General features: G+C 32.1%; 1 long non-coding RNA gene across 1 annotated transcript in view; it reads right to left on the bottom strand.

The window, feature by feature from the left end:
* Nucleotides 1–1579: 1579 nt before the first annotated feature.
* The window catches only part of LOC116274505, a 35240-nt gene continuing 22959 nt past the window's right edge, over nucleotides 1580–13860 (bottom strand). The window contains exon 4 of the long non-coding RNA XR_004183198.1: nucleotides 1580–4299. This is a non-coding gene — a long non-coding RNA (uncharacterized LOC116274505). The remainder of the gene's footprint in view (nucleotides 4300–13860) is intronic.

Below are 13860 nucleotides of genomic sequence, written 5' to 3'. Positions count from 1 at the left end.
ACCCAGTACTGAGAGTTACTAGCTTGGTGAGTGGGCAAGTTCCTTGATATCTGCATCTCAACACACTCATGTTTAAAGTGAGATAATACTATTCTTACAGCATTGGATATATTTGAGGATTACTTGAGTTAAGATATATAAAGTGCTAAGAATATTGTATTATTACCAAGAAATTCTGAGTGAATCACACAACTTCATAGAAAGAAGCAAAGTTCCAAAATATTCCTTGTCAGATTTAAAAATGAAAATACAGACTTCCCAGTTAAATGTTATTAACAAACAATTTTAGTAAAAATATGTCCCAAACATTTTATAAACACTCTTATACTAAAAATTTGTTTGTTGTTTATCTTGAAATTCAAACCAACTGGGCATTCTGTATTTTATTTGGCAACTGTAAAAAAAAAACCATTTTGAATGATATTGAAAGAGAATATCAGAGAGCAGTACCTTAAATGTCATCAGTGTTTAATAAATATATATCTAATACTATAATAACTGAATGAGTTGGTAGACTCAAGGGCTATAATGTGGAGAGCCTTTATTGAAATGTAAGCAGTCAAATTGACTTGAGGCATTAGGATAAATGGGAGCTACTTAAGATTTGAGTAGAAAAATGAATTACTAAGTCTCATGAAAATGGCAACTGAGTTTCAGTTCTCTACCAGAATTTATGGCATATAGAAGATATTTGACAAAAGTTTGATATATGAAAAAATAATGAATGATTAAACAAATGAATAAACAATGAACAAATAAGTATGTAAATGGATCAACTATTTAAAAATGGTAAATTATAAAGGATGGAATAAATGAAAAGAATCATAGGTTCAGAGAAATAAATTAAGAATGGCTTGTGGTAATCCCGTTAGAGGGAATGAGAAACAACCTAGAATAAATGAAGTTGAAATGGAGAGGACAGAGAAAATCTTAAAAGCATGTCAAGACAAAAGTCATATGATAGGAAGACTGTGCACAGACTAATATTACCATCTTTCAGCTGTGAATACTCCTCCTTAGAAATAGCTAGGTTTGGTCTCCTCAGACTTTCTACAAAATATAGTCTGGAGGGAAACACTTCAAGGGAATCCATCAAGGCTTTCCATGTCAAGGAATCTGGGTAGACTGTAATACCACCAAAAGAGGAAAGAGGAGGAGGAAAATGAGGAGGAGTAAAAAGAAAAGTTTCCACTTTTTTTTTTTTTTGTAAGCACAAAAGAAGATAGCTTACTCATGATCTAAAGTAAATATTTATTAGACAATGAAGAGTCACATTGTCTCCAAGAGTATTTCTAAAAGTAAAAGATAGGATATGTATGCAAGTATTTGAAAGCCTCAATATAAAAAAGTTTCATCTAAGATTATTGCAGTATCTTGAGCTCTACACACAACAGAACACTTTAAAACACTCTTTCCTCTTGAATATAATACAAACTAACAATATAATTCAGCCTATTCAAAGCAGCAAATCACAAAAGACCTTATCTTCTAACAGGTTCACATGTAGTGCTTAGTATTATTGCTCTACCATCACAATTGCTGATGCATGAACCAACAAAGGAGTAAAAAGAAATGAAATAAAGTCATAAGATTTATTTATATAAATGAAATATGCCTCTCAAAAGTACATAGAGGTGTTGAATTTTTCAAATTAGTCGGACATGTGTGTAACTTTTCCTTAAACTTTATAACCATGGATAATCTGCAGTAGGAATAATTTTTATTTCTATTAAAAATAGGTATTATCATTAACATAATTGAATCTTTTGGAATGCGTGAAGTAATTGCAGTCATTTATTTTTAAAACATTTGATAGCTTTGGCATATCATGAAACAATTTTGTAGGCATTGTTCTATAATTTTCAAATTCATTTATTTCAAAAGAAATATAATCATGTTTTATGATATAATTAACCTTAGTTCAAATTTTTGAACTCTTATTGATCTCATTAACACATTTTTATCCCTATAATTCAAAGGGGATCAAAGTCTTTTCCAAAAATCTCCAAAACAGTCATGGAGTTGAACTTTGAAATTTTCTTTATGGAAGTTCTAAAAGGAAAACAGTTTGCCTAATACCATACATTTAGTTGGATGGTATAAAGCAATGATGTTCACAACCCCAAAATGATCAGGCCTTGCATTCACTTTTACATTCTCCTCATGGCTTCACTAAAAAATATTGTTCTTTCATTGCCTCATAATTAGAAATCCAGTCTCATATTTTCTGGATAGTCTATAATCCAACACTTGAAGAGTGTCATTGCAATAAGGTTAGAACAGAATTAGAGGGGAGTGCCAAATGCAGATACCAACAAGAAAGTACCAATTCTCCCTCAAAAGTCACGCCAAATTAAAAGTTTCTATTAAGTGTATGAAAGTTTGAAGTTAAAGCTCAGCCTATATTCTATGATAAAATTGAATATTGGATACTAGTATCAGCCTACTAACTTTAGCAATATTCAAAATTAACAGCTAAGAATCAAAATAATACAAATAATTATTTTCAGATCCTTACTCTTGTTATACTCTTAACACTTAATTGGAATTCACCAAATGTTTAGTTCCCCTAAAAATGATTGATAATGTTGTTACAAATGATTCATAAGGTAATAACGGCAATAAGCCAAACTTTATTTATTCATGCAATATTCATGGAACTATATAATTCAGTATGTCAGCAATTATATTAATATCATATAAATTAATATACTTGCATTGTATTAAGTATGGGACATAAATTTCTAAAATGGCTTCAAGAAGAATTTTACATATGAAATATTATTAAAAGTACATGCATGATGGTGGTCATAGACACCATTCTATGAGTGCAGATGCTATGTACTTACTTCTATGAGGTGTAGCTCTTAGCCTGTGATAAAGTAAGAATTTGTTACCTAAATTAACATGCCTTCCCAAATTAAACAACTTACCTTCCAATAGAAAGATCAGGTTCCTATGAAGTTAAGGACAAACATGCTAGGCCATGGGAAAAATGAATAAATAAATGAGACATCTTCATCTGGAAAATATATATATATAATATTCAATACTATCTTAAATCAGAATCATAAACCTGGCTTCAAGTCAGTATAAAATCTATCAGGGAAAGTACCTAATATCTAAATAACAATAATCCAAAATAAAATATAATTAAATACAATAAAAGAGTACCAGACTATGAGATTATATTTCAAAGAAGGAAGAGAAGGTATCCAGCTGAATAATCTGGCATAACCCACTGAAGAGAAAGTATTTGAGTTGCATGTTGAAGTATCTGGTAGGATTAGGACCCATGGAACTGAGAAGGATATTCTGGATAGAGGAAATATCATAAGCAAAGTTGGAGTGAAAATTCCTGAAACATATAAAATGTCCAGAGAATAGTCCCACTGGTCAAACACACTGTATATGAAGGGCAGCCCTGAGTGATAATATTGAGAGGATGGTGAGAGCATGTGGGGAAATAAAACTTCCCTAGATTTCTCCTGTAAAAATTTTGAGCCACCTGAGACACATAAATGTATACAACATAAAAATAATGTTTGCTTTCCTTTCCCCTAGAAACATTTAACTAGTCACATATTATGAGGATTAGATCTGCAGTAATTTGTGGAGTTAATGATGCTGATCCAAGAGTATGATAAAACTTTTCTTTCTCCTAGAGGAACGATTTGTTACAGCCTAGATTAGGCCCTTAGGTTAAGCAACCAAGAAGACTGTCTTACTGGGAATTTACATTTCAAAAAAGATGAAGCCCAAACCTTGGCGATATGTTTAGGTCATAAAAGCCATAGACACTAGGGCTTACTTTTTCCTTGGAAAGGTATATTTACATATCAAAAAGAGTGAGTGCAGTCCAGGATCCTATCTATCCCATCTTTCAGAAGGGAAGAGTGACAGATGATAAATCCATTGTTGTTTCTGTTATCATCTCTCCTCTACCAATGAAACTTAATCACTTGCCTTGAAAGTTTTCATTAGAGTTCATCATGTTGCCTATAGGTCTGGGTGTTACAGACCAATGCAGCAATGTTACTGTTGATGTGGTTGTGAGCATCAATACAGAATACTTTTCTCTACCCAAATGCCTGGTGTTTCTGCAGTATTCAGATAGATAAGTAGGTACAGACATACATGAATGAGATGGGTAACATCTCAGAAACCTCAAGGTTCATGAGAAAATAGAGTCATATCATAAAGAACTTTAATTGTCAAGTGTCTAGTTTTCATTTTAAAGTGTTTCCTTTTGAGTGGTGTCAATACCTTCCAAAAGCTTCTCCAGATTTCTCAGTGCTCCTGTAAAAAACAAAGTGGTACATTATCACCACAGACATTACAACTGCTTCCAGAGAAACAGCTTAGTAAAATAACAACTCTATAAAATGTTGCTGCAGCTCACAACGGAGAAAGTAGAAGGTGAGCAAAATCACAATAAAGGTTGAAACCTGGGACAGCTTGGTTCAACAAAACTCAATTCTATGAGATTAACCTCCATTTGGGAATTAGAGCATACTAAAGAAATATACAGTTGCGTGTCACTTAACAACATGTATAGGTTCTGAGAAATGCATCCATAAGCAATTTCATTATTACACAGGTATCTAGAGTGTACTTCTCAAAACCTAGATGGTATAGTCTACTACACACCTTGGATATATGCTATAGCCTATTGCTCCTAGGCTAAAAACCTGTACAGCATATCATTCTAGTGAATACTATAGGCAATTAAAACACAATGGTAAGTATCTGTGTATCTAAACATATCTAAACATGGAAAATGTATAGTAAAAATACAATATAATCTTATGGGACCACTATCAGATATGCAGTCTGTCATTGATTAAAGCATTGCTGTATGGTGCATGACTGTATATATCAAGACTGCTGCCTTCAAAGAACTTTTCTGGCAAAACAAGACAAATACACATTTTAACTAGATTAGTGCTGAGATTTTTTGTTCAGATAATAGTTGTTAGAGATGGTTAGGAAGGAAAAACTCAATGTGGTTAGGACACTATATTTCTGAAGGAAAGATGAGTGTTCACAGAGACTCTTTTCCTTTCTCACTTTGTAATGAGTAACTTTGTTATTTTGTAATCTTCCAAATGGAACTGATAGTTCTCCTAGTTACCCACCACCCTCACCACTCTCTCAAAGTCTCTAATGTCAAAGATCACAAGGATGTGAAAGGCTGAGTTAACTAGATTTAAAAATCATTTAGAAGAGCGTTCAGAATTTTCTTGCTTTTTTTCATATCATGTTCTTGCACTACTGGACTTTGGATTAAGATAAGCTTGAGTTTGTCTTGGAAAGCTTACCTAACCTCTTTGAGACACAATGTTCTCTTCTGTGAAATAATAAGATGAAATTAGATGGCAGGTTTAAAATGTCCATCAAAACATCTGACTCTTAGATGCTCAATATTGTTCTCTGCCCTATTCAAGCCACTTCTCCCATATACCCTGGTCATAGAAGTGTCTTTGAAGTAAAATCAGAGATGTCGGACAATACAGATGTCATTGTGTTGGGAAGAGGTGGATAGTTAGCAGTATGTAAGGACATAAAATTGCTTGGGATTTTCAACTTCAGACACAGACACAGGAAAAAAATATTGAGAGGGTTCCCTGAGGTATGGCAAGCTAACAAGCCGGGGAACTGATAAATTGTTCCTCCTCAATGAAGTAATACCAATGCTAAATTTACAAGTGTGGATAGACAGGGATCTAATTGAATTCCTTAAAATATGTAAACCAGCAGAAATGTATTCAGTTATAGGAAAAGTATCACCACCTCATAGGCTAATCAAAAATGTTTCTAGGTTAAGGGACAAAAACATTTATAATAATTCTAAGGTCTCTTAGATATATTTTTGATAAATGTAATAACGTAATTAGCTCTAATTTTCAATGAACTGCATTTTTTTTTTTTTTTACGGGGGAAAGAACAAAGATTAGAAATTAACTAGATACTGAAAAGTGAAAAATGCCCCTAGTTGAACAACAGAATTGAACCTGAAAGCATTCTGGAAACTCAGGGTAGTCTGATTCACAATGAAATGATTGCACATGGGTTAATAAGCCAGATTAATATCTGCAAATTAATAAAGAAAATATTCCTTTGTATTTTCGGGGTGTGGAATTACTGTCATCATTTGATGAAGAAGAAGTTTTAACTACTAAGTCAGCATGGTTTCACGCTGCTGCCTGGTTGCAAATCTGAAATGACATAAGGCACCAGCTTTCTTTACAAACCTTAAAGCTTGGAGGAGGTACAAATCAAATTTGGTCTGAATGTTGTAGTTTTGTTCTTCAAGAGGTACTATTTATGTTTAAGAGTTCTTCTTTGTTTTATAGAGATCTCCTCGGTTAATCCTTTAGTCACACTGATTTGATGCCAAGTTATTGTTTTCCAAATAGGAAATATTTAAACTTCTTATCTGATTGGTTTTACCTGTTGAGGACAGGTGTTTTGTGCCTCATAATTTTCCCCTACATACTGATTTATACTTCAATAATTTTCAAAATTCTTGGTGAATTTCCCTTTGAAGGTTTCAAGTCCCCTTAGTCCCCAGAATAAATTTATTAATTTATTAATGTTTCCCAAATAGAGAAAAAAAACCCTATTGGGAATATTGTGTTAATTATTTTTCTCAAGTACATCCACCAATATTGGTGCATACACTTCTCAGGAAATTAAATATTGCATTAGTTCAATATGCTTGGAACGTTTGAATTAAAAAGAATTTTTAAAAAATGGTCCCAGGCTTCTTTTAAATGATGTTATTAAAAATATAAAGTTCATATTCTAATAGGTTACCCAAGAAGGTTACTGCATACAGATTTACCTAAGTTCTTGTTTGTTATTATCTGTTTTCCTGTAGTCTTGCTTGGTTCTGGAGGGACAGTTTGACTGAATATCAAATACACAATTTACACTATTTTTTCTCATTGAGCATTTTTTTTTAAGTACTACTTTAAAATTTGATTATCAAAAGACTGATGTCAGTCCAATATATCTGTCGTTGCAAGTTATGTATTTGTTTATTTAGGTCATGAAGTCATGAGAATTTTTCTTTTAACTCTGAAACCTAATGGTTATTAGAATATGTCTTAAAGTTTATTAGTCTGAATTAATGATAAACTAAATGTTCTCATAAACGGTATTTTCTCAAGTACCCAGTGAGGTCTTCCAATTTTTAGTTTCAAACTTTTTATTAAATGTCTGGGAAGTTTTCTGTGATTATAATTTCAAGTATTATTTTCCAATGTTTTCATTAATACTTATTTTCTAATGTCTAAAGTCCTAAAGTTTTGCTTTTCATTCTTTGTTTTGTTCAGGGATTGCAATAATACACCTATTATTCCTTCTCTTTCTATCTTTGTATCATATTCACTGCTTTACTCATTTTTATTCTCAAGTATTTTTCTGTTTTTCTTCAGTGCTCCTTATTTAATTGTCTTAAATCAATTATCTCATGGACATCTTAAAATCCATTCTTCATTGTTATGTTAATTCTGTCTTTTAATTCCATTTCATTTTTGAGTTCAATCAACTTTCTTTTAATTTTTATTGTTTTTGTCCATTTCTAGTCTTAGATTTTTAATTTCTGATTCAGATTATTTTTTCAATTCTTCATTTATTTGTGAGACTATCTCATTCCATTTATAGTGTTGACTTTGAGTTTTCTTCTGCTTCATGGTTGTTAGTCTGAGGGAAAATTTCCTCAGTTAATATGTGTTGAATTTTGTTTTCAGATTTCTTTCAAAAGCTCATTTTGAATCTGTTAATCTTCTCTTGTCTATTTTTTTTATGTATGGTATTACAGTGTTTTACAAGATTTTTAATGTAATGATACTCCTCTCTCACAGAATTTCAAAACTCAAAAACTTTAATGGTTTTGTTTGCTTTTATGATAGGCAATGGGATTGTGAATTATCTAGTTTTGTGTTCCTCTTTTGTCTTGCAGGATTCAAAACTGTCCTCTTTCATTTAATTCACTATCCCATTAGCCAGAGGCACCTCCTTTATGGTTTATTCTTCCTCCAAAGAAATTGTGTGTTAAATTCTCCTTCTTTAAATTGTGAAACTCTTTAACATCTTTTCTGTGGCACATGCTCTGTCTTACCTGGACATTATTTTAGTATTTTTAGACAAGAATGGACTTAATTTTTCTGGCAGAGATTTTAGACCTTATGCCTCATTGTTTATTTCTTTATCTCCTTCCTGTAGTGTTTCGAGATCTGTGTTTTCTTTCCAGAAATGTCTTGCAGTGGGATTGGAGTTGGACAACTGTGTAAGGGACAACACACTAAAACATCTTACAGCTATTAAGAATGTAGGCATGCTCTGTATGCAAATTAGGCCTTAGAAGTAGTTTTTTTTCCCATAACTTAATTTGTTCCTCTTATTTTCTATATTATTAATATATAGAATATGTTGGAATGAAATACTGAAAGACAAGAATATAGGCAAAAGCGACCATTGTCTTTGTGCATACTTATGATTTTTAACCTAGCAATATATTTATATTTAAAATATGGCTTTTAGGCCATGTACAGTGGCACTCACCTGTAATCTCAGCACTCTGGGAAGCCGAGGCCAGCAGATCACTTGAGGTTAGGAGTTTGAGACCAGCCTGGCCAACATGGTGAAACCCCATCTCTACTAAAAATACAAAAATTAGCTGGGCATGGTGGTGGTTGCCTGTAATCCCAGTTACTCAAGAGGCTGAGGCAGGAGAATCACTTGAACTGGGAGGCAGAAGTCGCAGTGAACCGAGATCACATCACTGCACTCCAGTCTGGGTGACAGAGAGAGACTTCATCTCAAAAACAAAAAATAAAATAAAATGTGTTTTTTGTAGACAGACTATAGTTAGGTTTTGCTTTTTTAACACATTAGGACAATCTCTGTATTTTTATTGATTTTATGTCATTTATATTTAATACAACTATTAACATGGCAGGGTTAAAATCTATTATATTGTTTGTTGTTCTATACTTGTATATTCTTTGTTCACTTTTTTCTTTTTGCTGCCTGCTTTTGTGTTAATTGAATGTTTGTTATGATGCCATTTAATTTTTACTTCTGTCTTATTAATAATACTTCATTGTTAAAACAGTTGCATTAAGGTTTACAATTTATATCTCGGTTTTATCACAATCTATCTTTTAATATGAATAATGTTAGAACTTTACAACTGTATCCTTTCAATTCTTGCCTCAAATTCATTGTACTATTATTATGCATTTTATTTTACCTATAAATATCACAATACACGATTATTATTGTTGCTATAAATACTTATTTATAGTATAGATACTGAAAATTAGGGAAAATGTTTATATTCATTTTTACCATTTCTAGAGCTCTTTATTTTTGTGGGTAAATTCAAATTTGTATCTGGTCTCATAATCCTTTTGCCTGAAAAACTTGCTTGATCATACCTTGTAGCATTGGCCCATTGGCAATAAATGCACTTACCTGTTGGTTTTTCTCTGAAAAACAAATCTTCATTTAGACTTTACTCTTGAAAGATATTTTCACTGTGAATAGATTTCTTGGTTTACTTTTTTTTTTTTTTTTTTTTGATACTTTAAAGGTGTCACTTCATTGCTTTTCTGAATTGTGCAGTTTTTGACAATAACTGCTACAATTCTTATCTTTCATTCTTTCTGTGTAGTGTTTCTTTTTCCCTAGCTGCCTTTAGCAATTCTGCTTTATCTTTGCTTTTCAGCTGTTATAAATCAGGCATTGTGAAAAATTACAAAGTACTCTTTGCAGAAAAGTTTCTACATAATATTTACCCTAAAATATGTGTATTAGAAATATCTTAATTTCTAGTAAGTATATTAAGTCTCTGAGAATAAAATTGATTACTTTAATTTAAAAATAATACGAAGATTTTCATAGCTATGGTAGCATTTTACTTGACAATATTAAGAATGAAGGATCCCTTTACAGTTTAAAATATTTTTTAATTTTTCTCTGCTCAAAGATATAATCTAATAACAGATTGCACCCTAAACTAAAACACTGTAATAATAAGGGATGATTTCAGATATTCTAGAAGGGCATGTATGTGAAAGAGATTTAAAAAGAACTAAATTATATATTGAGAACAAAAAAAAATACAATTTTCACTAGAAAGTATTCATTTTATTATCACATATGACTACTCTTTGTACAATGATTTATAACATGCTAGAAAAACAATACTTGAATCATTACCTCTAACCTCATATTTTAGAGCTGCAAATAGTGTAGGTGTGATTTCAGGATCTTACAATATCCTGATATCTAGTTTTCTTTTTTTATTAACTTCCCTAACACAACTGAATCTACATGAAGTGGGAACAAAGTTTTCCTTTCCACAAAGAGGTAAAAATAATTTTTAAGTCCTAAATTTTAAGAGAGGAAACACAATTGAATATCCATTCTAATATATGTTCTTGCAAAATTTGTTGACAAACTGAGGGTTTATGTTGTGATTTCTTTTTAAATTAAGAATACACCTGAAACTATGATAGGGAAATAAAGATCAGAATAGGTTACAAACAAATAATGAGTAGAAAGACAGGGAGGACCCTCAGAAAAGCTGAACTACAAAGAATTTTGCTTGGCATTAGTTTTGGCTTTTGGTATCACTAAAAAAGACTTTGGAAATTAGAGATGAATTTATTTCACTAATAGCCTCAAACCTAATTTTATATATGAAAATAAAGTTTTTCTACATTTAACTGAGGAAAACCATATGCCTTCTAAACTACAATTTTATAAAAGGCTATATGTATTTATTAGAGCTACTTTAACAAAAATACTACAAACTGAGTGGTTTATACAACAGAAATGCATTATTTTACAGTTCTGAGGACTAGAAGTGTGCGATCAAGAAGTCAGAAGGATTGGTTCCTTCTGAGGGCTTCTGGTGGTAGGCTGGCAATCTTTAGCACCCCCAATCTCTGTCTATCTTCACATGGCACTTTCTCTATGTGCTTGTCTGTGTCCAAATTGTCCCCTTTTTTTGTAAGAATAGTGGTCGTATTGAATTAGGAGCACATCTAACCTAGTATATCCTTATCCAAACTTAACTAATTACATCTTCAAAAACCCTATTTCCAAATAAGTTTAGATTCAGAGATATTGGGATTAGAGCTGAAACATATGAACCTATGACAAAACTGTTTCCATTTCACATTTAGAACAGTTTTGTTGAAGTTTTACCAAATATATTACTTGCAGGATGATTGCTAACTGACGGATGTAAATTTGTTTTTACATCCGTCAGCAGTTTTAGTTCTTTATAAACAAGAAATTAAACTTGGGAGTACATTCTGTTATTTTTTAGCTTGAAAATATTTAAATTCTAAAATTAAAGGATCAACTTGATTCATAAACCTTATAATAATACGTTGATTTGCACTCATGATTTTGGAAATACGGAGATAAGGTTTAAGGTTTAGCTTTACTTAGAATATATTCTCATCAAAGACATACACAACGCCCAACCAGGCATCCTAAATTAAAAATAAGTATTAAGGACATATAACTAAGTTTTAATTGTAATATAAATATCACTTGAACATAAATATCAAATAAACCATAGTACATGGAATTAAATTGAATTAATATTAAATTTTGATAAAGTGTTATTTGAATGAATACAATTAAATAATACATACTACAAATCAATATTACTGAGACATTTTTATTATATTCTACATTGCCTATAAGTATCTAGCTGGGCTTTCACCAAATAATGGGTGAATAATGTACATAGAAATGTCCAAATTGCATTCTCATGTCAAGGAAGAGTGAAGTTGTATCATGTAAAGGTCTGTTCTGTCTTGATACTCTGTAATATATATTTATCCAGGCCACTGTTTCTTATGTAGGTAAAAAGTCAGGATGCAAATTATTCACCTTACGTTCTCCTATCTCAAAAGTGACATATGTGTGGAAGGGTTAGTTATGAAGTGTCTCCCCTCTAAAAGTGGTTGATTATATACATGGGAATAGCAAAAGCAAAAAAGGATATGATGGAGTCCCTTGGCCATCTGTCCATTTACATTACAATAGAATGCCATTGCTTTTTATCTGTGTTTGAGACAAGTTTCAGACTTGTACACACAGAAAGTGTGGTGCAACCCTGCTTACTCAACTGTAGATGTAACATGCTATGCTTGCCTTGTATTCCCTTTTAGTCTCACTGAGCCCCTACACATTGTTTCTCCACTGGAATTCTGTACTTACCAGGCATAGTAAATTCTACATGTAAATTAAGACACAAGGAATGCTGAACATGCTATAATTCTTGTATTTCCTTTGCTTATACATATGCTCTATTATTCCATGGTTCTTCTTGTAAAAATCATAAGTTCATGCATCAGTGTCACGTGGAAAATTTTAAAAATTAAAATTCCACTATGGAGAATAGCTTGGAGGTTTTTCAGAAAACTAAAAATAAGGATACTGTAGGATCCAGCAATCCCACTGCTAGGTATACATCCCCCAAAAAAGGAAGTCAGGGTATCAAACAGATATCTGCACTCCCATGTTCACTGCAGCACTATTCACAATACCCAAGATTTGGAAGCAACCTAAGTATCCATTAAAAGAAGAATGGATAAAGAAAATGTGGTACATACATACAATAGAGTACTATTCAGTCATAAAAAAGAATGAGATCCTGTCATTAGCAACAACATGGATGGAACTGGAGGTCATTATGTTAAGTGAAATAAGCCAGGTGCAGAAAGACAAACTTCACATGTTCTAACTTATTTGTGGGAACTAAAAATTAAAACAGTTGAACTCACACAGATAAGGAGTAGAAATGATGGTTACCAAAAGCTTGGAAGGATAGTAGAGAATAGGAGGGAAGTGGGGATGGTTAGTGGGTACAAAAAATAGTTACAAAGAATGAATAAAATCTAGTATTTGATAGCACAACAGGGTGACTACAGTCAATAATAATTTAACTGTACATTTTAAAATAACTAAAAGAGTGTAATTGGATTGTTTGTAATGCGAAGGCTAAAGGCTTAAGGTGATGGACACCCCATTTACCCTGATGTGATTATTACATATCATATGCTTGTATCAAAATATTCCATATATCACATAAATTCATATACCTATTATCTACCTACAAAATTTAAAATTAAAAAAATGTAAAAGAAAAAATAGAAGTTAAAAATTTTAAAAACAACAAATTCAAAGATAAATTAACAATTTCAAGATGGCAATAGTAAAGAATTAAGCCAAGCCAAGCATGGGGCCTTTCTGACTGTGGAGCTCTGTGCAGCTTCTTAGGTCATGTGCCTATGAAGTCATCTCTCCTCCCAAGTCAGCTGTCCCTTCAGCCTTATGACATACCTTCAAGGAATACATGATGCCATCCCTTCTACCAGGGAAGTGCTCCTGTCATTTCTCACATAAAATTTTGATAAATTGTTATTTGAATGAATACTAATTAAATAATACATACTATAAATCAATATTATTGAGACATTTTTATTATATTCTACATTGCCTATAAGTGTCTAGAAAGGAGACCTGAAATCAATAGGATTAGCTGGGCTTTCACCAAATAATGGGTGAATAATGTACATAGAAATGTCCAAATTGCATTCTCATGTCAAGGAAGAGTGAAGTTGTATCCTGTAAAGGTCTGTTCTGTCTTGATACTCTGTAATATATATTTATCCAGGCCACTGTGTGAGGGAATTTTCTGTGAGAAGCTGCAGTTTAAGGAATTTCACATTGTTGCTGGCACACTTGGGCTGTGACTTATCAAGTGCACATGTGATTCTTACCATGTGTACACACAACTGCTTCCCACTGCTGCTTAGAACT

Source organism: Papio anubis, chromosome 4 (assembly GCF_008728515.1).
Source record: "Papio anubis isolate 15944 chromosome 4, Panubis1.0, whole genome shotgun sequence".
Lineage (NCBI taxonomy): Eukaryota > Metazoa > Chordata > Mammalia > Primates > Cercopithecidae > Papio > Papio anubis.
The sequence above is the reverse complement of the archived record's forward strand: the minus strand, read 5'-3'. Positions and strand labels throughout refer to the sequence as shown.